Source organism: Giraffa tippelskirchi, chromosome 6 (assembly GCF_054371585.1).
Source record: "Giraffa tippelskirchi isolate mGirTip1 chromosome 6, T2T-mGirTip1v1.2.pri, whole genome shotgun sequence".
NCBI classification, from domain to species: domain Eukaryota; kingdom Metazoa; phylum Chordata; class Mammalia; order Artiodactyla; family Giraffidae; genus Giraffa; species Giraffa tippelskirchi.
The window spans coordinates 10,029,591-10,053,778 of record NC_137280.1 but is presented as its reverse complement, the minus strand read 5'-3'; the positions used below and the strand labels follow the sequence as shown (position 1 = coordinate 10,053,778).

At 40.5% G+C, this 24,188-nt stretch overlaps 1 long non-coding RNA gene across 1 annotated transcript in view; it reads left to right on the top strand.

Moving 5' to 3' along the window:
• The window catches only part of LOC145509025 (uncharacterized), a 236,036-nt gene that overhangs the window by 175,838 nt on the left and 36,010 nt on the right, over positions 1-24,188 (top strand). Inside the window, exons 6-7 of the long non-coding RNA XR_014055795.1 lie at positions 19,485-19,781; positions 22,261-22,394. This is a non-coding gene — a long non-coding RNA (uncharacterized LOC145509025). The remainder of the gene's footprint in view (positions 1-19,484; positions 19,782-22,260; positions 22,395-24,188) is intronic.

Genomic DNA, 24,188 nt, shown 5'->3' with positions numbered 1-24,188 from the left:
ATTAGAAATACTGTTGAGAAATACATAGAAAGGTGTTTTAAGGGTGTGTGTTTAGGTGTGTGTGTGCATATATCAGTAAATAATTAGTTTTGCTGCTAGATTCCTAATTTCAAAATAATATATTTAAATAAAGCTTCTCAACTGAAAAGAACTTAGAGCAAATTCTGCAGTACATTTCTTGTGTTTGGTAGTGAAAATAAATTCCATCCTCTCCTCATCTTCTTTCTATTTACTATGCTCAAAAATAAAAGTGAGAGGGCATCAGCTCACAGAAAGACGGCATTCCTCTGAAAATGTGTGTCTTTGGGTTACACAAATTTACCTTGCTGATCTGATGGTACTACAATGCCTCTTAGGGAAAGTGCAGAACGTTTTTCTGTCTAAAGCAGTTTGAATAGGAGCCAGAATAAATGGATGTCCTCTGGCAGAATGAAGAGGCCCAGACATTATGTAGACACCTGTCCTTTAGCTACTTTTTAGACACAGTCCTTTGGCTCACCAGTGACTCTAGGTAAATCTGCCTTCTTTTTCAATCACCTGTTGTGGGATATTCTAAAAAAGTGAATTGGTTACCTTAGAGTTCCTAATGGTAAAGGAGGAAATTTTGGATAAAGCTGGATTCTGTAGTAAAATCAGAAAGGGAACTTTGACGAGTTGACATAATGGTTTTTCATAGCCAGAGACCATAGAAGAACAGGATACTCGGGAGGGAAAAGCAGCTCTAAAAATGAAACTTGGACTCTGACCACGGTAGGGCAGTTCAGGAACACATCTGCCCTTTGTGGAGGCATGGCCTCTCTATGACAAGGCTGTTGCTCCCCAAAAGTTAATTAGTGCCACTTGCCTCTGTGTATGGACTTTTGATTTTAACCTTGGTTCAGCACCTGCCCACTTGCCTTCTGGTCTCTGACATTAGTCAAAGCTTGTTGAACACTCATCTGCCTGTTTTTTCATCTGTAGACCTTGCCTTTGCCTGATCTGGCCTCTTTTCTCTCTGCCCTGTGTTGTAGAGAACCAACTTTTAGATCACATACTGTGCAAAGTTTTAAGATAAATAAAAGGATAACAGCTCTTACTTTTTCAAAGTTTACAGTAAAAGAGAAAGAGCCACATGTAGGTACTAAATTAGAGATAGAATGCAAAGAGCTATGGGAAAATGAAGGAGGACTTTATCCCTGATATTTGCATAGCAAACTATATTCTTAGGGGCTTCCCTGGTAGATCAGGTGGTAAAAAATCTGCCTGCAATGCAGGAGACCTGGGTTCGATCCTTGGGTTGGGAAGATCCCCTGGAGGAGGGCATGGCAATTCACTCCAGTGTTCTTGTTTGGAGAATTCCATGGACAGACCATGGGATGGCAAAGAGTCAGACACGACTGAGTGACTTACACTCTCTTCACTCACTATATTCTCAAGTAGCATCTTGCTTAATCTCTTCATTTTCTTGCGATACAGGCAGTATTTTCTCTCATTGGAAGGTGAGGAGATGAAGGATTAGGAGTGAAAGAAGAAACAATGTATGGAAGGTTAAAAAGCCTTAAGCGAATCTAAGATAGAAAAATAAGTCCCCTAAAACCAAAAAGGAGAGAACAGATAGTCTCATTACCAGAGGATTTAATGTTAAGATGATAGAGGGAAAAAGAAATTACTGTAGCTCTGTTTGACTTCCATATTCTCTAAAAAGGAATAAAAATCCATCAACTGTTGACATTTCCTGAAAAGACACCAAGAAGACACCTTTGATAAAACAAAGCAGTAAGGAAGACAACTGGTGTAGAGGAAAGAGGGGAAAAAAAGGGGTGTTTGTGAGGTTTTTAGGAGTCATTCTTTCAACAGCAGGGCCTGATTGATACTGGGCAAAATTCATGATGTAACTGTTCAGGATGGATGGCCAGGTGGATTTTAAAGGGTAAACAATTGTGCAGTGAGTCTGCTTGGGAGGCCTATTGTCTGGGGAAGGAGTGACTAACTGATGAGTGTAGTATACTTGTTCATTGCTTGGAGAAATGGATTGTCAGAATGTTATTGAGACAAAAAGCAACGCAACTTCATTTTCTTAGAAAACATCCTGACAGAATTTTCATGAAATAATGAAGTCATATTAATGCAGAGTGGTAAGGCCACTGCCTTGCAGATGGCTTCCATTTTTGGTACAAACAGGAAAGGTCAAAGATGCTATTAAGAATACACAGAATTTAAGCTAAACAAGGAAGAAAAATCTGCATTTAAAAGGAATTCAATTTCTTGATAATGCAGAAGAATTATATAGACTTTTTTTTATAGACATGTAAACTTACAGATATTCAGATATTTTCCCAGACTTGCTGCCAGTAGTACAAGAGAAATTAAAATGTGAAGCAGATGGCAGAATGCCAGATATGAACAAAAGTTTCCCGGATTTTGAGAAAGACGCACAGCATGGCCTGGTAAGGTTGGTCTTGAGTGCACATAAGATTCTAGATTTCACAGAGAAGTGCCTGATTTGGATGGATCACGAGGCATTGGGAATTCCTTGGTGAGCAAGGAGGATATAATCTTTTCCCAAAAATCCTGTTGATTCCTTCTTGAAAATAAATTCAGAATCTTACACTATTTTTAAAAACTCATGTCCTTCCTGTTACTCTGGCTCGAGCCAATGCTTCTTGTCTAGATCCCAACACCAGTCCCCTCCCTAACTAGCATCCTTGCTTTTGCCCTTGTACCCTGTTCTCATCACAGATTTCAGAGTGATCCTTTTAAATACTTTTGTCACTCAGTCATGTCTGACTCTTTGCGACCCTATGATCTGTAGCTTGCCAGGCTCCTCTGTCCATTCCGATCCTCTGGGATTTCCTAGGCAAGAATACTGGAGTGGGTAGCCATTCTCTTCTCCAGGGAATCTTCCTGATTCAGGGATCAAACCTGGGTCTCCTGCATTGCAGGCAGATTCTTTACCATCTGAGCTACCAGGGAAGGTCTTAAATACTTTTGAGAAATCTCAAATTAGATCCTATCACTCAGTTCTTCAAAATCTTCCAAAGGTTCCATCTCAGAGCAAAATCTGAAATCCTTACATTGACCTACAAGGTTCTCCAACAGAGTCTACACGATCGGGTTCTCTGATACCCCAATGACCTCATTTTCTGATGCTTTCTCTCCTGCTGGCTCCCTCCAGCCATACTGATGTCTTGGTGCTTCTGTGAATATCAAGCAATATCTTACCCCAGGACCTTTGTACTTGATATCTTTGTGCCTAGGACGTTTTTCCCTCACTTCCTTCAGTTCAGTTCAGTTGCTCAGTTGTGTCCAACTCTTTGCGACCCCATGGACTGCAGATCACTTCCTTCAGATCTCTGTTAAAATATCACTTTATGAATGAATTTTTCCCTTCTTAGGAAATAGGATGATATTTTCTATTCTTCCTGCTGTTAGTGTCAAATTGTAAAGGCCTTGTTAATATCTTACTTTGACTTTTATACCAATTGAAATGAGGAGCCCTTGTAGGATTTGGAAAAGAGGAATGACATACTAACTTATGCTTTAGTTGGAACTCCTAAGGCTGCTGTGTTAAAAATAAACTGTAAGGGGTAGGAATCATCATAGAAACAGAGAGTGCGTTTAACAGACTATTGTGATACTCCAAGCTATAGATGATGGTGGCTCAGATCAGGATGAGGGCAGTGGGAAGTGATTGGAATTTGGATATATTTTAAGGTAAACCCAGCAAGATTTTGTGATGGATTTGATGTAGTGTATGAAAGGAAGAGGGGAGTTAAAGATAATTTCAAGAACTCTGACCTCAGAAACTTTTAAGTATAAAGATGCTTTGCATTGAGATATGGAGGACTGTGGAGGGAAAAGATCAGGAATTTTGAGATGTCTATTAGATATCCAAATGGTGATGTCGTCTAGAAGATAGTTATACAAATCTGGAGTCTGAGAGAGATATGGCTTTTAAAGGTATATATATATATATATATTAATATTTGAATGTCACTGGCACATATATGGTGTCTTAGCCTCAGTTTCCCAGAGAACAGAGCCTGATGATAGTGAAATTGGAGGGAAGGGGGAAGAGCACAACCTTTGACAGAGTAACATAGCCTGAGGACAATGACATAAACAACAGAAATTTATTTTCTCATAGTGCATCAGGGTGCCAACATGGATGGGATTCTGTTGAAAGTTCTTTGGATATTGTCTTGTTGTGCCCTTACATGGAAGAGGGAAAACTTTGGCACCTCTTCCTCTTCTTATAAGGGCACTAGTCCTATGGGATTAAGGTTCTTCTGACCTTATTTAACCTCAATTACCTTCTTACAGAAGAACTTAAAGAAGTTCTTCTTACAGAAGAACTTAAAGAAGTTCTTACAGAAGAACTAAAGAGCTTCTTGATGAAAGTGAAAGAAGAGAGTGAAAAAGTTGGCTTAAAACTCGACATTCAGAAAACTAAGATCATAGCATCTGGTCCCATTTCTTCATAGCAAATAGATGGGGAAACAACAGAAACAGTGAGAGATTTGACTTTTTTGGACTCCAGAATCACTGCAGAGGGTGACTACAGCCATGGAATTAAAAGACCCTTGCTCCTTGCAAGAAAAGCTATGACCAACCTAGACAGCATATTAAGAAGCAGAGAGATTATTTTACCAACAAAGGTCTGTCTAGTCAAAGGTATGGTTTTTCCAGTAGTCATGTATGGATGTTAGAGCTGGACTATAAACAAAGCTGAGTTCTGAAGAATTGATGCTTTTGAACTGTGGTGTTGGAGAAGACTCTTGAGAGTCCCTTGGACTGCAAGAAGATCCAACGTGTCCACTCTAAACGAAATCAGTCCTGAATATTCATTGGAAGGACTGATGCTGAAGCTGAAACTCCAATACTTTGGCCACCTGATATGAAGAACCGATTCATTGGAAAAGATCCTGATGCTGGGAAAGATTGAAGGTGGGAGGACAAAGAGACAACAGAGGATGAGATGGTTGGATGACATCACTGACTCAATGGACATGAGTTTGAGTAGGCTCTGGGAGTTGGCGATGGACAGGGAGGCCTGGCCTGCTGCAGTCCATAGGGTTGCAGAGAGTCGGACACAACTGAGCAGCTGAACAAAATTAACAAATATGCCTACTAGGGCCTGCCAGCATCTAGAAGAAACCCCTGGATGTGAAGTGAGAGGCCCAAGTGTGGCATGAGACAAAGCTCTGTCGGGTTGGACCAGCATGAAGTTGTCTGGAGCCCATGTGGGCCTGGTTGGTGCAGTGGTGGTTGAAACAGAGGACTGTAAGCCAAAGGGATCAGAAATGACGTGTAATAGGGCAGATTAGTTAGGAGAGACACTGTTCTTTGTCTCTCCCATCTCTTAGCCAACTTAAAAGTCCTGTGTTTAAAAATACTTCTGAATATTTGTTTATGATGCTGAAATTTAATGTGGAAAAAGCACTTTATTCCAAAATTAGAAATGAAAGTTTGAATTGTAAGTTGATATGTTAGGAAATGCACTGACCAATATTTATCTAACTGAAGAGTTATTGTTGTTCAGTTGCTCAGTCATGTCCAACTCTTTGTGATCTCATGGACTGCAGCATGCCAGGCTTCCCTGTCCTTCACCATCTCCTGGAGTTTACTCAAACTCACGTCCATTGAGTCAGTGATGCCATCCAACCATCTCATCCTCTGTCACTCTCCCCTATCCTCCTGACCTCAGTCTTTCCCAGCATCAGGGTCTTTTCCAATGAGTCGACCCTTCACATCAGGTGGCCAAAAGTATTGGAGCTTCAGCTTCAGCATCAGTCCTTCCAGGGAATATTCAGGGTTGATTTTCTTTAGGGTTAATTGGTCTGATCTCTTTGCAATCCAAGGGACTCTCAAGAATCTTCTCCAGCACTACAATTTGAATGCATCAGTTCTTCAGCAATCAGCCTTCTTTATTGTCCAACTCTCAAATCCATATATGACTACTGGAAAAGCCATAGCTTTGAGTATATGGACCTTTGTTGGCAAAATAATGTCTCTGCTTTTTAATATGCTGTCTAGGTTTGTCATCTTTTTTCTTCCAAGGAGCAAGCATATTTTAATTTCATGACTGTAGTCACCGTCAGCAGTAATTTTGGAGCCCAGGGAAATAAAATCTGTCACTGTTTCCGCTTTTCCCCTTCTATTCACCATGAAGTGATGGGACCAGATGCCATGATCTTAGTTTTTTGAATGTTGAGTTTCAAACCAACTTTTTCATTCTCCTCTTTCATCCATATCAAGAGGTTCTTTAGTTCCTCTTCACTTTCTGCCATTAGAGAGGTATCATCTCTCTATCTGAGGTTTCTGATATTTCTCCCAGAAATCTTGATTCCAGCTTGTGCTTCATCCAGCCCAGCATTTCACACAATGTACTCTGCATATAAGTTAAATTGCCAGGGTGACATATACAACCTTGATGTACTCCTCTCCCAGTTTGGAACCAGTCCGTTGTTCCATGTCTGGTTCTAACTGTTGCTTGTTGACCTGCATACAGGTTTCTCAGGAGGCAGGTAAGGTGGTCTGGTATTCCCATCTCTTTAAGAACTTCCCAGTTTGTTGTGATCCACGCAGTCAAAGGCTTTAGCATAGTCAATGACACAAATGTAGAGGTTTTTCTGGAATTTCCTTGCTTTCCTTAATCCAATGGATGTTGGCAATTTGATCTCTAGTTTCTCTGCCTTTTCTAAATCCAGTTTATACCTCTGGAAGTTTTAGGTTCACGTACTGCTGAAGACTAGCCTGAAGGATTTGGAACACTATCTTGCTAGCATGGGAATGAGCATAATTGAATAGTAGTTTGAATATTCTTTGGCATTGCCTTTCTTTGGGATTAGAATAAAAACTGATATTTCCCAGTCCTGTGGCCACTGTTGAGTTTTCCAAATTTGCTGACATATTAAGTGCAGCACTTTCACAGCATCATCTTTTAGGATTTGAAATAGCTCAGCTGGAATTCCATCACCTCCATTAGCTTTGGTCATAGTGATGCTTCTTAAGGTCCTCTTGACCCCAGGATGTTGGCTCTAGGTGAGTGACTACTCTGGGTCCCCTCCTCTGATTGACCTTGTTTATAAATCATTGCCCTCTCTCTTTCCTCATTGTGAACTTCTCCTCTTCCATTGCTACTTTGTCTTTATCTTTTAGAAATGTTCAAGTCTTGGCCATCTTATAAAAACTCCCCCTACACCTAAAAGTCCCCCTGCATCTGATGACAAACTGTTGCTGTCATCAGTGACTTTCATCTCATCCATAGCCAATACTGAGAGTTATCTCTACTTGTGCTTTACATTTTTCTATCACTTTTATCCCCCTCCAGTCTTGATTCCACACCACCTCTCCACAAAACCTCTTTCTCTCGATTCAACAGTGATTTACTCTTTACCAAAACTGACTCATACTTCTCAGTTCTCATTTTCTGCAACTTCTCTGAAGTTCCTTTGAACAACTCTTCCCCTTCCTAGCCTCCATGATGGCATTTGTTCCAACTTCCTTCCTCCCTCGATTTCCTTTGTCTTTTTCCAGTTCCTAAATGTATTTATTCTGTAGGACTGAACTTCCCTGTCAACATGAATAGTGATCCCCACAGTCCTTGCAGTGGCCAGAGCCCATAAGCTTGTTGCCTACAGACTTGAGCTGCCTTGTCTGTTTAACTCAATGAGCTGCACAAATATGTATGTGTTCTCACATGAAAAAAGCTGGAAAGAACTGCCTTGGGATTCCATCTTCAGCCCTCCTCATCTTGTATTCTAGGTAATTTTAGTGATCTCATTCACTCAACTATTCCTTATATGGAAATGAATTCTGAACACATATTTCTGGCTGTCATTCCTCTTTTGAATTCGATATCAATACAGTGGAACCAAACACCTCTTCCTGAATGATCTGCAAGCTTAATATGCAAATATTAACCCTTTTAGCTCCAATTCTGGTCTTCTCAGTGGATGATCACCAACAATGAATCTTATGATTGATCACCAACAATCTACAATTGTGGAAATGATTCACATTTCGCTTCATTGCTCTCACATGTAATGAGCACCAAATAGTCTTGATCTTGGCTTTATTCTGTCCTATCTAGTCTTTTCTTGTCATCGTTCTGGTACCACTTTAATTCAAGTGTTTATAATTCTTTACCCGAAATACTGTGGTAGATCGTTCCTTCTTGTGGCAGGACCATGTATCCCTGCCTTGATGAATTCAGACAACATGGTCTGTGATTTGCTCTGGCTGAAGAAGTGTGACTGGAAGTTACTCAGAGTCAGCCCCATCCTGTAAGGTTTGGGGGCACAATCCACCAGGCCGAGAATTCTGCTTAAAACTTCTGATGCCAGCTGTAAATTTAGAGGGAAGAGTTCACACAAGACCACCCTCACTTCTAACATTGAGTGCAAGTTCAGGGTTTCCCCAAATCATTCTCAGTTTTCATATTTGCTAAAAAAGACCCACAGAACTCCAAGAAAGCTACTTTATTCTTGGCTGTAGTTTATTATAGGAAAAATAGATAGATGAGAAATCAGCGAAAAGAAGCCATGTGTAGAGGAGAGTTTCTGAGAGTTCCTTTCTGCTCGGGACGCATCACCCTCCCAGCAACAGTGTGAGCCATATGTATACAGTATTGCCCACCAGGGAATTCACCTGAGCTTTGAGTTAAGAGTTTTTATTGAGGCTCCATTACATAGGCATGATTTATTAATTGCCCAGGTGAATGACTCAAAGCACCCACCCTAAGTCACATGGTTAGTTTTTCTGGCATGGCCATCCCCACTTGAAGACTATCAGGTGCTGCTGACCAATTTTTAAGCTTCATGTAGCCAGCCCTTGTCCTAAATGAAGGCATTACTGTGAGGTGGGACATAGATGGTCTCCTGGAAGTGGAGGGCAAAGGTAAGATGGCTCTGTGGGCAAAGTCAGATTCTTTACTACACAGAAGTGAAGTGGGCCCCCTCTGAACAGCAGCTTTAAACACCATGATGGGATTCGCTAACTCTCTCTCCCCTCTACCATCTGGCTGGCAATGTCTCAGATGAATTAACTTGGTCCTGGAGTTGGGAGAGGGTGCAGAGCTGAGTTGTAGCTGACTCAGCATGACTCTGTAACATGAGGAAGAAATAACCTTCAGTGTTTGTAAGCCCCTGAGATTTTGAGATTGTTCGTGTCTACAGAATAACTTCTAGGACAGGATCTGCTGTTACTGTTTAGATTTGCTCAACCTGTCGGAGCTCAGTCTTTGTGGAAACCTGTGTCTCCACTCTCCAGTGGTAAACAGACCAAGAACCATACATCCCCAGCAGATCTGAGCAGATCTCTGCTCACGTGGTTCCAGCTTCTTCTCTGGCTGCAGGCTGCTTGAGTCAGTGGCAGTTAGGACCCACTTTTCAGGAGGGAGGACAGAAGTCTTCCCATATTCTCCAACCCAGCTCTCAAAACAGTAAATCAAGAGGAGCATGGATGCATATGCACTAGCATGTGTAAACGGATAGCCAACGTGAATTTGCTGTGTGGTTCAGGGAACTCAAACTGGGGCTCTGTAACAACCTAGAGGGATGGGAATGGCGAGAGGCGGGAGGGAGATTCCAGAGGGAGAGGACATACGCACACCCATGGTTAATTCATGTTGATGTCTGACAAATCAAACCAATATTGTAAACCAATCATCAGTCAATTAAAAATTAAAAAATCAAAGATTCTGATTCCTCTCTTGTTGCTCATGTCTGCTCTCACATGGTTAAGAACCCAGAAAGGGAGAGATGATTGTTTACCAACCCCAAACCCCAACACTGGTCCCAGGGAAGAACAAATCTGCTGAATTTAGTACTTGCTGGTGAGCAGGACTAGAGCAGGTAGGAACTGAGAGTTCACGCAGATCTCATTGTCAATCCATTTTGAATACAGAAGACTATTCCAAGAAGGGAAAAGGGACAAAAATCTGCTTGCTATTAAGGCCAACAGGAAGGAGCTAGCAGGGTGTTCCAGGAAAGAATAAATACTTTGGCTTCATCATTTTGGTCATCTTCTAGGATGGACTCAGTTAATGAATGGGGCAATTGGCATTTTCAATGAGGCCGAGGCTGTTGTGCACACAGACAGGGAAGCCAGAAAGCAGCTGATGGGCTGGCCAGAGCACAGCTTGTCAAGAGGGCAGGAGAGCCTCTGAGAGGGCGCTGGAGTGCTGGGTGGCCCTGGAGAGGAAGCCAAGAGTCTATATTTGATCTAGGGGGTAAAAGGACAAAGTGGTTGAAGCGATCACAGAAGAATTAATTTCCAGGGAAACAGGATACTTAGCAAATTGTCTCTTTTCCTGAATTGACAGATATGATAGGAACTATAGTAATACATCTCAAAGGATGAGCAGTTTATTCCCAGGGGTACTGTATTTACAGAAAAATAAATCTCACTGAGAACCCAGCTGGAAATATCTTTTCATTTACTATGCTCTCTGCCTGCCTTGCCTTTAATAGAAAACAAGCCAAGAATGTTCTCAAATAAAACCGAAGACCATACAGCCACTAGTGAGTTCCAGAGGAACATTTATAACAATAACTGTAGACAGAAGATCATTCTTTTGGGGATCTTGATTCCCAGGCCTCCTTGATGAAGGGGAATAGAAAAACACAGGGCAACACTGGGCTCAATGTTCCCTATAAAGTTCAAAGGTAGTCTCTGAGGACTTAAGGGGAGAGGAAATGTGGACAGAAGGAAAATATCCAAGAGAAGGATCTCTTTTAAAGGGTAGGAGGACCTTACAGGAAGTATGTTGAGCAATTCAATTAAGTCTTGAATAGCTATAATTTTTTTTCTGTTTTCTTTTCTTCTTCCTTCTTTGGCACCAAACTCTCTCCTGTTTCTGTCTCCAGTAATTATCCCTGGGCAGAGACAAAAAACAGAACTGCCTCTAGGACTATGTGAGACTTCTTTGCAAAACCAGCAGAGGAATGACAGTGATGAAGGCAGGATAGTCAGAAGGAGATAACCACATACGTAGAGGAACTGTCTTCCTTTCACATGATGAGCTTCATGTACTTGGCATGGCGCAGGATGTAGACTTGCCTTCCTTTTCTATGGACAGACAGAGACGGTAGCTCTTGAGATGGTTGTGGTGGGTTTGAAGCCATTGAATGGCTCATATATTTCAAGATATCCCCTTTCCAGGCCTCAGAATTTGAAAGATGCTTTTCTTGCTACTAAAATTATTTTTTGAGTGTCTGCTGAAGACATGCAACTTTAAGCCAAGCTGTAGGACTATGGCATTACCTGGAGGGAGTGAATGCAAGCCTAGAGTATGATGTGGTCAGAGTACTTCCTTCTCCCCTTTGGCACCGTTTTTGTGAAGAGAGCAACCCTGGGGAAGTGGAGCATAGGGTGAGCAGGTCTTTATGAGCAAACCAAGGTCTGGACTATGGATGAACTCCTATTAGAAGGATGGTGGAAGGCTCTGGTCAGGCACGGGGCAGCAGGAGGACGGTGTGTGTGCATGTTGGGAATACAGAGGGGATGGAGAACGAGACACGCAAAGGACCAGTTTGTGAGACAGATATTTTTAATTTTTGGCAATGCCACTTACTTCTTGATCATATCATCTTAATTTATGAGGTTTTCTCTAGTGGTTCCTCTAGGAAGAACACACACACACACACACACACACCTATGTATATATTGTTGTTTAGCCACTCAGTCGTGTCTGACTCTTTGTGACCCCATGAACCACAGCGCGCCAGGCCTCCCTGTCCATCACCAACTCCCAGAGCCTACTCAAACTCATGTCCATTGAGTTGGTGATGCCATCCAGCCATCTCATCCTCTGTCATCCCCTTCTCCTCCTGTCCTCAATCTTTCCTACCATCAGGGTCTTTTCTAATGATTTGGCTCTTCACATCAGGTGGCCAAAGTATTCAGCTACAGCATCGGTTCTTCCAATGAATATTCAGGATTGACTGGTTTGATCTCCTTGCAGTCCAAGGGACTGTCAAGAGTCTTCTCTAGCACCACAGTTCAAAAGCACCAATTATTCTATGAGAGTTCTGACAAAATGTGGTCCACTGGAGAAGGAAATGGCAAACCTCTCCAGCATTCTTGCCTTGAGAATCCCATAAGCAGTATGAAAATGTAAAAAGATAAGATGTATATATATATATATATATATATATATATACATATAAAAAAATATATGGACATGAATTTGAGCAAACTCTGGGAGATAGTGAAAGACTGGGAAGCCTGGTGTCCTTTAGTCCATGGGATTACAAAGAGTCAGACCTGACTTAGCCACTGAGCAACAACAACAATAAATATATAATATGTATTATCTATATATAATTTATACTAACTAGTAGACTTTATTTTTAGAGAAATTTTAAAATTTTCAGAAAACTTGAGTATCTAGTACAGCGATTCACACCCACCCCACAGAGCTCCCCCATTATTATCTTGTATTTGTGAGGTTTGTATGTTAGAATTAGTAAACCTGATGTAAATCCATTATTGACTGAAGTCCATAATTTATATTGCTTCACTCTTTGTTTTGTAAGTTCGGTGGGTTTTGTCACGTATCCACCATGTATCACACGGAATAGTTTCACTGCCTCGAAATCCCTGCGCTTCTCTTAGTCTTTCCTCTCTCAAGATTCATCCTTTAGTTGAATATTGTAAGAGTCAATTAAATGTGTGTGTGCGTGATACGTGAATGTGCAAGTATATATGTGTGTGTCTCTCAAGATTCATCCTTTAACTGAATATTGTAAGAGTCAATTAAATGTGTGTGTGCGTGATACGTGAATGTGCAAGTATATATGTGTATGTCTCTCAAGATTCATCCTTTAGTTGAATATTGTAAGAGTCAATTAAATGTGTGTGTGCGTGATACGTGAATGTGCAAGTATATATGTGTGTGTCTCTCAAGATTCATCCTTTAGTTGAATATTGTAAGAGTCAATTAAATGTATGTGTGTGTGATACGTGAATATGCAAGTATATATGTGTGTGTCTCTGAAGATTCATCCTTTAATTGAATATTGTAAGAGTCAATTAAATGTGTGTGTGCGTGATACGTGAATATGCAAGTATATATGTGTGTGTCTCTGAAGATTCATCCTTTAACTGAATATTGTAAGAGTCAATTAAATGTGTGTGTGCGTGATACGTGAATGTGCAAGTATATATGTGTGTGTCTCTCAAGATTCATCCTTTAGTTGAATATTGTAAGAGTCAATTAAATGTGTGTGTGCGTGATACGTGAATGTGCAAGTATATATGTGTGTGTCTCTCAAGATTCATCCTTTAGTTGAATATTGTAAGAGTCAATTAAATGTATGTGTGTGTGATACGTGAATATGCAAGTATATATGTGTGTGTCTCTGAAGATTCATCCTTTAATTGAATATTGTAAGAGTCAATTAAATGTGTGTGTGCGTGATACGTGAATATGCAAGTATATATGTGTGTGTCTCTGAAGATTCATCCTTTAATTGAATATTGTAAGAGTCAATTAAATGTATGTGTGCGTGATACGTGAATATGCAAGTATATGTGTGTGTATACATACACAAACATGCAAACTTGTGTTTAAGAGACACAATTTCCTTCTGGCTGATTTTAAATGATCTCTAATAAAATAAGAAGCTGCATAGATACATATATGCTCTATCTTGAGTCTAACGTGTTTTCTTTGATGGGACAGTATTATCATCTATCATTAAATCCATTGGAAGGTCACACTTGTCACCTAGACACCATCACTGTGATCCTCAAGATGATGTTCTTGTAAAGGCTGGGTGCCATGGCAACCAGTGTTATATATTAGGATCCAGTGCTGCTGAATTCCTCTTAATAAATCAGGCATAACTGGCATATATGCATTATAATTAATTAAAAGTTGTTCAAGTGGAATAATTTTATATCATGCAGTATCATGTCATTAAATTTGCAGGTCTTGATCTTCCTTCAATGTTGGTTTTTTGTTTTGCTTAAGAAAAACCTCATATTTTACTATAAGTGCTTTAAAATAGATAGTTATAATAACATTGTAAAATAACTCAAAACATTGTTTATGTATTTATATATATGCATATATACAAATACATGGGTTTTTTTATATATGGGCTTCCCTAGTGGCTCAATGGTAAAGAATTCACTTGCCAGTGTAGGAGACCTGGATTTGATCCCTGGGTTGGGAAGATCCCCTGGAGAGGGAAATGGCAACCCACTCCAGTATTCTTGCCTGGGAAATTCCATGGACAGAGGTGCCTGGCGGGCTACAGTTCATGGGGTCACAAAAGAGTCAGACATGACTTAGTGCCTAAACAACAAACAGCAACAACAACCTGTATATATATAACATTCTTTTTTTTTCTTTTGACAGTTAAGTTTAAATCCTGGTGGGTTTAGTTCAAAGGTGAATGAGTTGCAAGCTGTCATTTTTTTCTTCAGTGATCTCTGTGTGGTCAGTCATTGTGCCAGTGGATAAATAGCTCATGGACTGAGTGCGTGTGCTAGGAATGATTCGCCCACCACTATGCCCTCATCTTAGAGAAGATAAGGAGTGGTTGGCTGAAAGCCTGGAGAGGTGCCCAGAAGAACTAGTTGTTCAAGCCCTAAAGGCATGGCAGAATTTAGGAAGCATGGATGGCAAGGTGCCCTGCTACTCCAAGAGTAGTCAGAGGGTCAGCACATCCATCTTCTGGGGGCCTGTGAGGAATGAGGGATCCCAGGCCCCTCCCCAGATCAACTCCATCAGGACCTCCTTGTAGTCACGACTGCCAGGCAATCTGTGTACGCAGTGAAGTCTGAGAAGCACTGGCTTCAGGATTAAGAGCATGCCTTCTAGAGAAGGAAGACCATGGACTTGAATTACAGATCCACGACTCTTTAGTGGTAGAAATTGGGCAAATTTCTCCATTTTTGTCTCTTAGTCCATCAACATGGGAATCACAGTGTACTTACCTGTTAGGGGCAAAATGACATCATGAATGCAGTGTCCAGCAGAGTGCCTGGTTCACAGCGGCACTCACGTCAACTGTGGCTACAGCCGGTGGGAGGGTCCATGTGACTGGGGAATCCCAACATACGTGGCAGAGAATGAGCCTCAGCTGGAAAGTGTGAAGATCAGTTACAAGAAAATGATGAACAACCTTAGAAATTAGGGGATGCCGAGGGAGAGGAAACCCTCTAACCAAGTTCTCTGGTGACTTACAGGGCCAGGGTCCACCTGACTAGTACACTTCAGCTTCCTTAGTATGTGTGAAAAGTCTCAAGTGTTCAGGAATTCAGTATCACTGAAGGTTCCCAGGTTCTCAGAAAGTAGGAAGAAAGTGAATGGGCAGATGAGAAAGGATACATTCCCTTCGAATCACAGGAGGCCACATCTGGAAGGACCTGAAAGGTTATCTGGGCCAGACGTCCGTTGCATGTGCTCCCAGTGAGGCATTGCCCAGTCTGTGATTGTGTGCTGCCTGTGCCTGAAATACCATCACTTCTGTTGAATTCACTGAGACATGACTGTGGGCAGAAAGGTGTTGTAGAAGTTGGCTGACTCAGGTATGTAGTATCTAACATACAGACAAGACAACCAGGGTATTTCAAACACTTTATCCATCTTTGCACCCACATTTATTGAAACATCTACTTATTTCAGGCATCAGGTTAGGAGCTGGGGACAAAAATCCAAATAAGACAAAGAGATCATACTTCTGTTAGTTCATAGTCTAGATGACGGATAGAGATATAAATAATAATTACAATGCATGCGTGCTCAGTTGTGTCTGACTATTTGCGACCCCATGGACTATAGCCCTTCAGGCTCCTCTGTCCATGGGATTATCCTGGCAAAAACGGTAAGATTGCTGGAGTGTGTTGCCATTTCCTCCTTCAGAGGATCTTCCTGACCCAGGAATTGAAAACTGCAGCTTCTGCATTAGCAGGTGGACTCTTTTACCACAGACGTACCTGGGAAGCCCAGATTATAATGCAATAAAGCCAATCACAGAAGAATGGATAAGTGGGCAGGGTAATTGAGAAAAGGGTCATTCATTTTGTTGAGTCATGTTAGGGATTTGTTGATAAGATGATTTTTAACTGGATCTTGCTTATAGACTGCTAGTGTTTGATGAATGAATGGATGGGCATTTGAATTGTGTGGATGTGTGCATGCATGTACATGTGTGTGTGTGTTTGAAATTGTATATGCGCTGGGATTCCCCGTGCTCAGTGGTAAAGAATGCACTTGCTATTCAGGAGACAAAGGAGATGCAGGTTTGATTCCTGGGTTGGGAAGATTCCCTGTAGGAGGAAATGGTAACCCACTCTAGTATTGCCTGGAAAATCTCGTGGACAGAGGAGTTTGGTGAGCTACAGATCGTAGGGTTGTAAAGAGTCAGACACCTCTGAGGGGAGTGAGCCCATGAGCACCCGAAGGGAACATAGCAGATGTCTAGTGTTTCATAGTCTAGTATCTAGTATCTTGTAGATTGGCTCTTACTCCATCCCTCCTTTACCTGGTGATGTTGGAAACATTATTTCTCATCTATGAATGTCAAGTGTAAACAAGAACATTTGTTGGTGTTTTCTAATAAATAATACTGCTTTAACACACTCAGTGTGTGATAATAGAGATTCATGAATCATAAGTTAGAATGTGATTAGACACAGAAAATTATTCTCCACTTTATAGAAAGATTTATTTCCAGACTGCTATAATTTTTCTTTGGTACATTTCAAATGTAATTTAACTTTTACTCTCCAATACTTTTCACTTAACTTTTTTTCACTTTTATTATTCTCCAATGTTTTGAATCTCTGTACATTTTCTTGTGATATGCTAGCTATTTTCAATGCAAATATTTTATAATTCATTTGGTACATTTCACTATGTTTACCTAAGAAAAACGTGCAAATATCCGAATCCTTATAAGGTTATCTTTAAATTTTTGGACATCAACTTAATACAAAACAGCACTTTGTTACAAAAGATGTCAATGACTTAGAAACAGATGGATTATATTTCTGTGAATAAATACAATTAAAGATTTAAAAGCTTGGATAAAAATAAATTCTCAGAACCAATGGCTGAATAGATAGGTTGGGAGGTGTGACCAACCTCAAACAGTTTCGGATTTCCTTTCAAGTTCATCTCAAAGTGTGCTTTGGTTACTCATGTCTGTTTATCCACACACGGTTAAAGTTGGGTAGTGTTTGTAACTAACTTGGGGCTCCTGGCACACACATGAAAGAAATTGTACTTTAAACCACTTCATCGCAGCTTAGACCCACTAGGTATGGGACTCAGTGATCACTTGTCATTTCTTGCTCTTGCTTCTGCTGTCAGCGCACTCTTGTTGTGTCCTGTAATTGATTCCTTTGTGTCTCTGGAGTGGGTGTGATTGAATCAGGTCCAGAGTTTGCTCACTTAGATGGGACCAATAAGCTGAATTCCCAAGCTGATCTGATGTTTGTTATCCAGAAGAGGGCAGTAGGACACAGAGATTAAATCCCAGTTAACAACCACTGCGAGGAACAAGGGCCGCTAGCAACTGCCCAGCCTTGACCCAACACTTACCTTCTCTTTGGCACACAAGGGGCAACATGGTGTTACTAAGAGAAGACACGAACACTTTCTGCAAGCCTACTGTGCGTCAAGCACTAACTAGGTATTTTTCATATGTGTTAAATCCAAACAATCCTGAAACCTAGGTGATATACTTTTCCCCTTTATATAAATGAGACAATCAGTGCTCAGAGAACTCAAGCAACTTGCCTGAGGTCACACAGCAAGCAGTAGAACCAAAATCAAAATCCAGACCTAACTCCATAAACTCTGTTCAGCTATATAAGAATTTGGTTAATAACTCCTTTACTCATAAACTTACTGATCCTGGGCAAGTAATTTGACCATTTGGTTCAGTTTCTTAATCTTTAAGGTAATACTAACAATATACTCTTATTCTTTAAGAATTATTGTCTGATTATCAATTTTTCCATGATAATCCTGAAATTCGATTTTTCCATATTTATCCAATAGAATAGGTTTTGTTCATTGATAATATTTTAAATTAGAATAAAAATTAAATCTAGAGGGGACATAGGAGAGCAATCCAACACTTTCATCTTAGAGATGATGAAAATAAGCCTGGAATGTTTAGATAACCTGCATATGATCAGAAAACTTGAGCGTGACAGGCACTGGAAGTGAGGACTGGCAATGCTTAGGCAGCTTTCTTCTCTCATCTTTCTGTGTCCTTTGTTAGGGATTTAGAACATGTGGAGATGATGATGATAGTAATGTTGTTGATGGGAGGTGGTGGTGAAGATAACAATAAATGTGCCTGAGGAAACTGTAGTCGAGTTACTTCATTTTAGAAGGAACTCATTTTATTTTAAGTCCTGCTTTCCTTGCTCTGTTCATGAGGAAGGCTAATATATGTCCAAGACTACTGACTGACAGGGGGCATCCCGGGGTAGCTCAGCTGGTAAAGAATCACCTGCAATGCAGGAGACCCTGGTTCAATTCCTTCCTGGGTTGGGAAGTTCTCCTGGAGAAGGGGTAGGCTACCCACTCCAGTATTCTTGGGCTTCCATTATAGCTCAGATGGTAAAGAATCTGCCTGCAATGGGGGAGACCTGGCTTCAATCCCTGGGTTGGGAAGATCCCCTGAGGAGAGCGTGACAACCCACTCCAGTATTCTTGCCTGGAGAATCCTCATGGACAGATGAGCTTGGCAATCTAGAGTCCATGGGATTGCAAAGAGTCAGACACAACTGAGCAACTAAGCACAGTACAGCACCGATTGACAGGAGGGTAGAGAAGACCAGGGTCTGTGCATTTACGATACTCTCTAAGTAAGAAATGATAAAATGCAGACTCCAATCAATGCTTATTTTGGATTTACATGATTCTCTACCAGTCAATCTTAAGGGCTTTCCCAAGAATCCATGATGGAGAAGTTGTCTATTTGGAAACAATGTGGGAGATTGATCTAATGTAGCAGTGACTCCTTCAGGAGATTTTTAGGTACTCCACCATATTTTATTCCATTTCTTATAGTCTCTTCCTTTTTGAATTTGGTATAATCTTTCTACTTTTTCAAGTCTTACACTCATAAAAAAATTGGAAAGGAGGAAGACAGAAAGAAGAAAGAACTGAAAGATGAATGGGAGGGAGAAAGAAATGTTATAGTTTTTATCATTAAGAGACTGAGAGGCCAAAGCAACCTTGTATAAGTGAACAATTTCCCAAGTTCCCCTGGCTTCTGGATTTACAGACTGGAGCTGGGAAAAAGGATGGCCAATTAAACCAATGCAGAGAGGTTTCTATTTAAAGTACCTGCAATCAGAATGACTGGTTTCCTTAACTCACCCAAAGATGGCTTTTTGTGTTAAAATTGTTTAAAAATAGAGATTTATAATAGTTGAAGTGATGTATCCCGTTGCTCACCCTGGGAATAGTTTCCCGGGTCCCATTCACTTCTTTCATTCCATCAGGTCCTTCTTTTCCCTTGTAGTGCCAGGAAAAGAAGTTCTCAGGTGTCTGGAGAAAGGCAACTTGGGTGGTGAACCACGAACATATGTTTCTGGAGCTTTTGCAAAGCTCTTCTGGAGGTCAAGGGGAAGGACAAGTGGAGACCAGTGATGTTATCGATTCCAAATTCAGCATTTGAACATCTGCACTGCTCATTGTCTGTTAGTCATACAATTCCTCCTCCGGTTTTCTGTTATCACTGGCCAAGTGTATATGCATACCTCAGAGATACTGCAAGTTTGGTTCCAGACAACTGCAATAAATCGAATAGTGCGATAAAGTGAGTCACACAAATGTTTTGGCTTCCCAGTGCATAAAAAAGTTATACTACACTGTGTCTATTAATTGTGCAACAGCATTCTGTCTAAAAATGTACATACCTTAATTAAAAAATCATCTATTACATGTGCAATAGCATTATGTCTAAAAAATATACGCACCTTAATTAAAAAATCCTGTATTGCTAAAGATTGTTAACCATCACCTGAGCCTTCAAAAAGTCATAATCTTTTTGCTAATAGAGAGTCTTGCCTCGATGTTGATGGCTGCTGACTGATGAGGGTAGTTGGATGTGGCAATTTCTTAAAATAAGACAATGAAGTTTGCTGCATCGATTGACTTTTCATGAATGATTTCTCTGTAGCTTGCCATGCTATTTAATATTTTATCCATAGAACTTCTTTCAAATTTTGAGTCAATTCTTTTGACCTCTGCTGCTTATTTATCGACTAAGTTTATGAAATATTCTAAATTCTTTGTGTATCTGACTCTTTGTGACCCCATGGACTGTAGCCCACCAGGCTCCTCTGTCCCTGAGATTTTTCAGGCAAGAATACTAGAGTGGGGTTGCCATTTCCTGTTATTTCAATAATATTCACTGCATTTTCACCAGGAGTACATTCTGCCTTTGCTTATCCATAAGAAGCAACTCCTTATTCATTAAAGTTTTATTATGAGATTGCAGCACTTTAGTTGCATTTTCAGGCTTCAGTTCTACTTCTCTTGCCATTTCTACCATATCTGTAGCTATTTCCTGCATTGATGTCTTGAACCCCTCAAAGTCATCCATGAAGTTTGGAATCAGATTCTTCCAAACTCTTGGTTAATGTTGATATTTTGATCTCTTCTCATGAATCAAAAATGTTCCTAATGACATCTTAGAATGGTGAATCCTTTCTGGAAGGTTTTCAACTTGCTTTGCCCAAATCCACCAGAGAAATCACAGTTTATGGTGGCTATAGCCTTATGAAGTATTATTTCTTAAATAATAATAACTGAAAGCCAATATGATTCCTTGATCCATGGACTACAGAATGGGTGTTGTGTTAGCAGGCATGAAAGCAACATTAATCACATTTTCCATCTTTATCAGAGCTTTTGGATGGCCAAGTGAATGTCAACGAGCAGTAATATTTTGAAAGATACCTTTTTTTCTAAGCTGTAATTCTTGACAGTGGGCTAAAAATACTCAGTAAACAATGTTGTAAACAGATGTGAACTCATCTAGGCTTTGGGGATGCATTTATAGAGCTCAGATGGGGTGGATTTAGCATAATTCTTAAGAGCCCTAGGATTTCCCCAGTGGTAAATGAGCATTGGCTTCAACTTCAGTCACCAGCTGAATTAATCTCTAACAAGGAAGTCAGTCTGTCCTTTGAAACTTTGAAGCCAGGCATTGACTTCTCCTCTCTGGCTATGAGATTTACAGATGGAATCTCCTTTGAATATCAGGTGGTTTCATCTCCACTGAAAACTCATTGTGTGGCATAGCCACTTTCATTTACTATCTTAGGCTATATCTTCTGGATAACTTGCTGCAGCTTCTGTATCAGCATTTACCGCTTCACCATGCACTTTCATGCTTTGGGAATGGCTTCTTTCCTTAGACCCCATGAATCAACCTCTGCTAGCTTCAAACTTTTCTCTGCAGCTTCTCCACTTCTCTCAGCCTTCACAGAGTTGGAGAGAGTTAGGGCCTTCCTCTGGATTATGCATTCTTTTGGTTTAAAGGAATGTTGCGGCTACTGGATCTTCTATCCAGACAATTAAACGTTCTCCACGTCAGCAATAAGACTGCTTTGCTTTCTTCTTATTTGTTTGTTCACTGAAGTAGCATTTATAACTTCCTTCAAGAACTTTGCCTTTGCACTCACAATTTAGCTGTTTGGTGCCGGAGGCCTAGCTTTCAGCCTGTCATGGCTTTCTACACGCCTTGCTCACTAAGCTTAACCATTTCTAGCTTTTGATTTAAAGTGAGAGACACGTGACTCTTCCTCTCACTTGAAAGCTTAGAGGCCACTGTAGGGTTATTAACTAGCTTAATTTCAATATTGTTGTGTCTCAGGGCGTAAGGAAGACCAGGGAGAGGGAGGGAGATGGGGCAATACCCTACTGGTGGGTCAGCCAGAACTTACACCGTGTCTCTTAAGTTCACTGTCTTATATGGGCAGTTTGTGGTGCCCTAAAATAATGACAATAGTAATATTAAAGCTCAGCATCACACATCACCATAGCACGTATAACAACAATGAAAAAGTTTGAAATATTATGAGCATTACCAAAATGTGGGGCAGAGAGGGGAAGTGAGCAAAAGCTTTGGGAAAAATGTGGCAATAGACTTGCTCAATTTACAGTTGCCACAAGCCTTTAAATTTGGGGGGGAAAAAGCAGTATCTATGAGTAATAATAAAGTGAAACATAATAAATAAGATCTGGTTGCCCTTTGTGTTTTATGATTCAATATTTTGTCTCCATCATAGGTGTGCCCAGCCTCAACTCATGCCCAGCACCTAGCATGGCGCCCTAAACACAGGTTCGCTGGTCAGCAGCTAAGTCTGTCCAACTCTTTGTGACCCCATGGACAGTAGCGCTCCAGGCTCCATGGGTTCTCCAGGTAAGAACACTGGAGTGGTCTGCCATTTCCTTCTCCAGGAGATCTTCCTGACCCAGGGAGCAAACCCGTGTCTCTTTAAGTCTCTGGCATTGGCAGGCAGATTCTTTACCACTAGCGCCACTTGGGAAGCCCAAACACAGGTTATGATACTGCTTATTAATAGTTTTGAATGGCCTTCTTATTAGGACAAAATTTCTGCTTCTGTCCCATCTGTATGGACTGATTGGGAAAAAGGGGTTTGGGAGTGTGAAATATAAAGAAATAGGAAAAAACCCCCAGTGTATTGATAGTTCAGTTCAGTCGCTCAGTCATGTCCAACTCTTTGCGACCCCATGGACTGCAGCACGCCAGGCTTCCCTGTCCGTCACCAACTCCCGGAGCTTGCTCAAACTCATGTCCATCGAGTTGGTGATGCCATCCAACCATCAAGGTTAACTCATATCTTTGAACGCAGAATTTAGCATATTAACAGATGACAGTATTGCCTGTGAATTGCTGAAATAATTCCTCATATGTTGCCTGCTGAACGGCAGCACATTGTCATACAGCACTGCTGTTTGGTGTGAGAGAGGATAGGTCCTGGAGGATGGAAAATGCCCATTCTTCACCGCACTGAAGGCCTGGTGCCGCAGGAAACTATTATTTTAGCATGACAGATTTACTGACAGTTATAACAATTTTATCTTCCATAGCATTCCTGTAAGGAAGTTGATAAAACACATACATACACTCATAGATGTGTGTGTATAATTTTTCACCAGAAAGTCTTTGGTTACCCATAGAGGTGCTGAAATTTTAAATATTAGAATGACCATAGAAACTAAGAGATAATATAATATGAGAGTGAAATGATCACAATAAATATCAAATATTTGTATTGTCTATGATAGTAAATAAGGCGCTGTTTCTCCTTGAAACATGGTCACACATATAAAAGGTTAACATAGTCAGTGATATTTAATACAGGTTAGTGGTATGGTGAGTTATGAGAAGAACAAAGGTCTGACTTTGCCATTTGTACAGTAGACCCCATGATGGATATTCAGAATAGCTTGTATCTCATCATTCTGTAACACCACTATCATTTTTATCATAAAAGAATTATGTTACTCTATATATGAAAAATGCATTCTTGAACCACCGTGAATTAGTTTTTAATGTACTGTGACCTTGGATTGCCCTGGGATATTAATGCTAAATGATTACTTCTGAATGCTTTTTGAATAGCTGCATAGTGCAATTAAATGTGCAATACATCATGGATGACATCGCTAAACGTCTCTTCTGGTCAAGGAACCCAAAGAGGTCTTGGGAATGATGGTAATTCTGCCCTGCTGAGGATGGGAGAGAAAATAATCTCTTGTTAGTACTGAAATAAGTACAGACAGAAGTAGATGATAACCTTTTCCTGTGGTTAGTCAACGAGAAATAAATTTTTGATTAAGAACTATAAAGGAAAATGATTTTTGATCACTGCCAAAGTAGTGTCCCATTATATCTGCCAAGTGCCCAAGGTGAATAATTGTCATTAGTCTTTCTGAGTGACGAGTTGCCAAACAGTATGTCTGGATATGTATATGGGCATGCCTGTGTGTGTGTGTACGTGTGTGTGTGTGTAAAGGTGTAGATAAAGGAATAAAGACTTTGGTTCATATTCCAGCCCTTTTTTGAGAATGGCTTCTATTGAGTTACAATTTGTCTCAGTGTAGAACCTCATAAATCTTATACTTAATCAAATCTCTTTTCATATAGTTATTGGGCCTGGGGCAACAGTGACAGATGAAAGGATCTTGT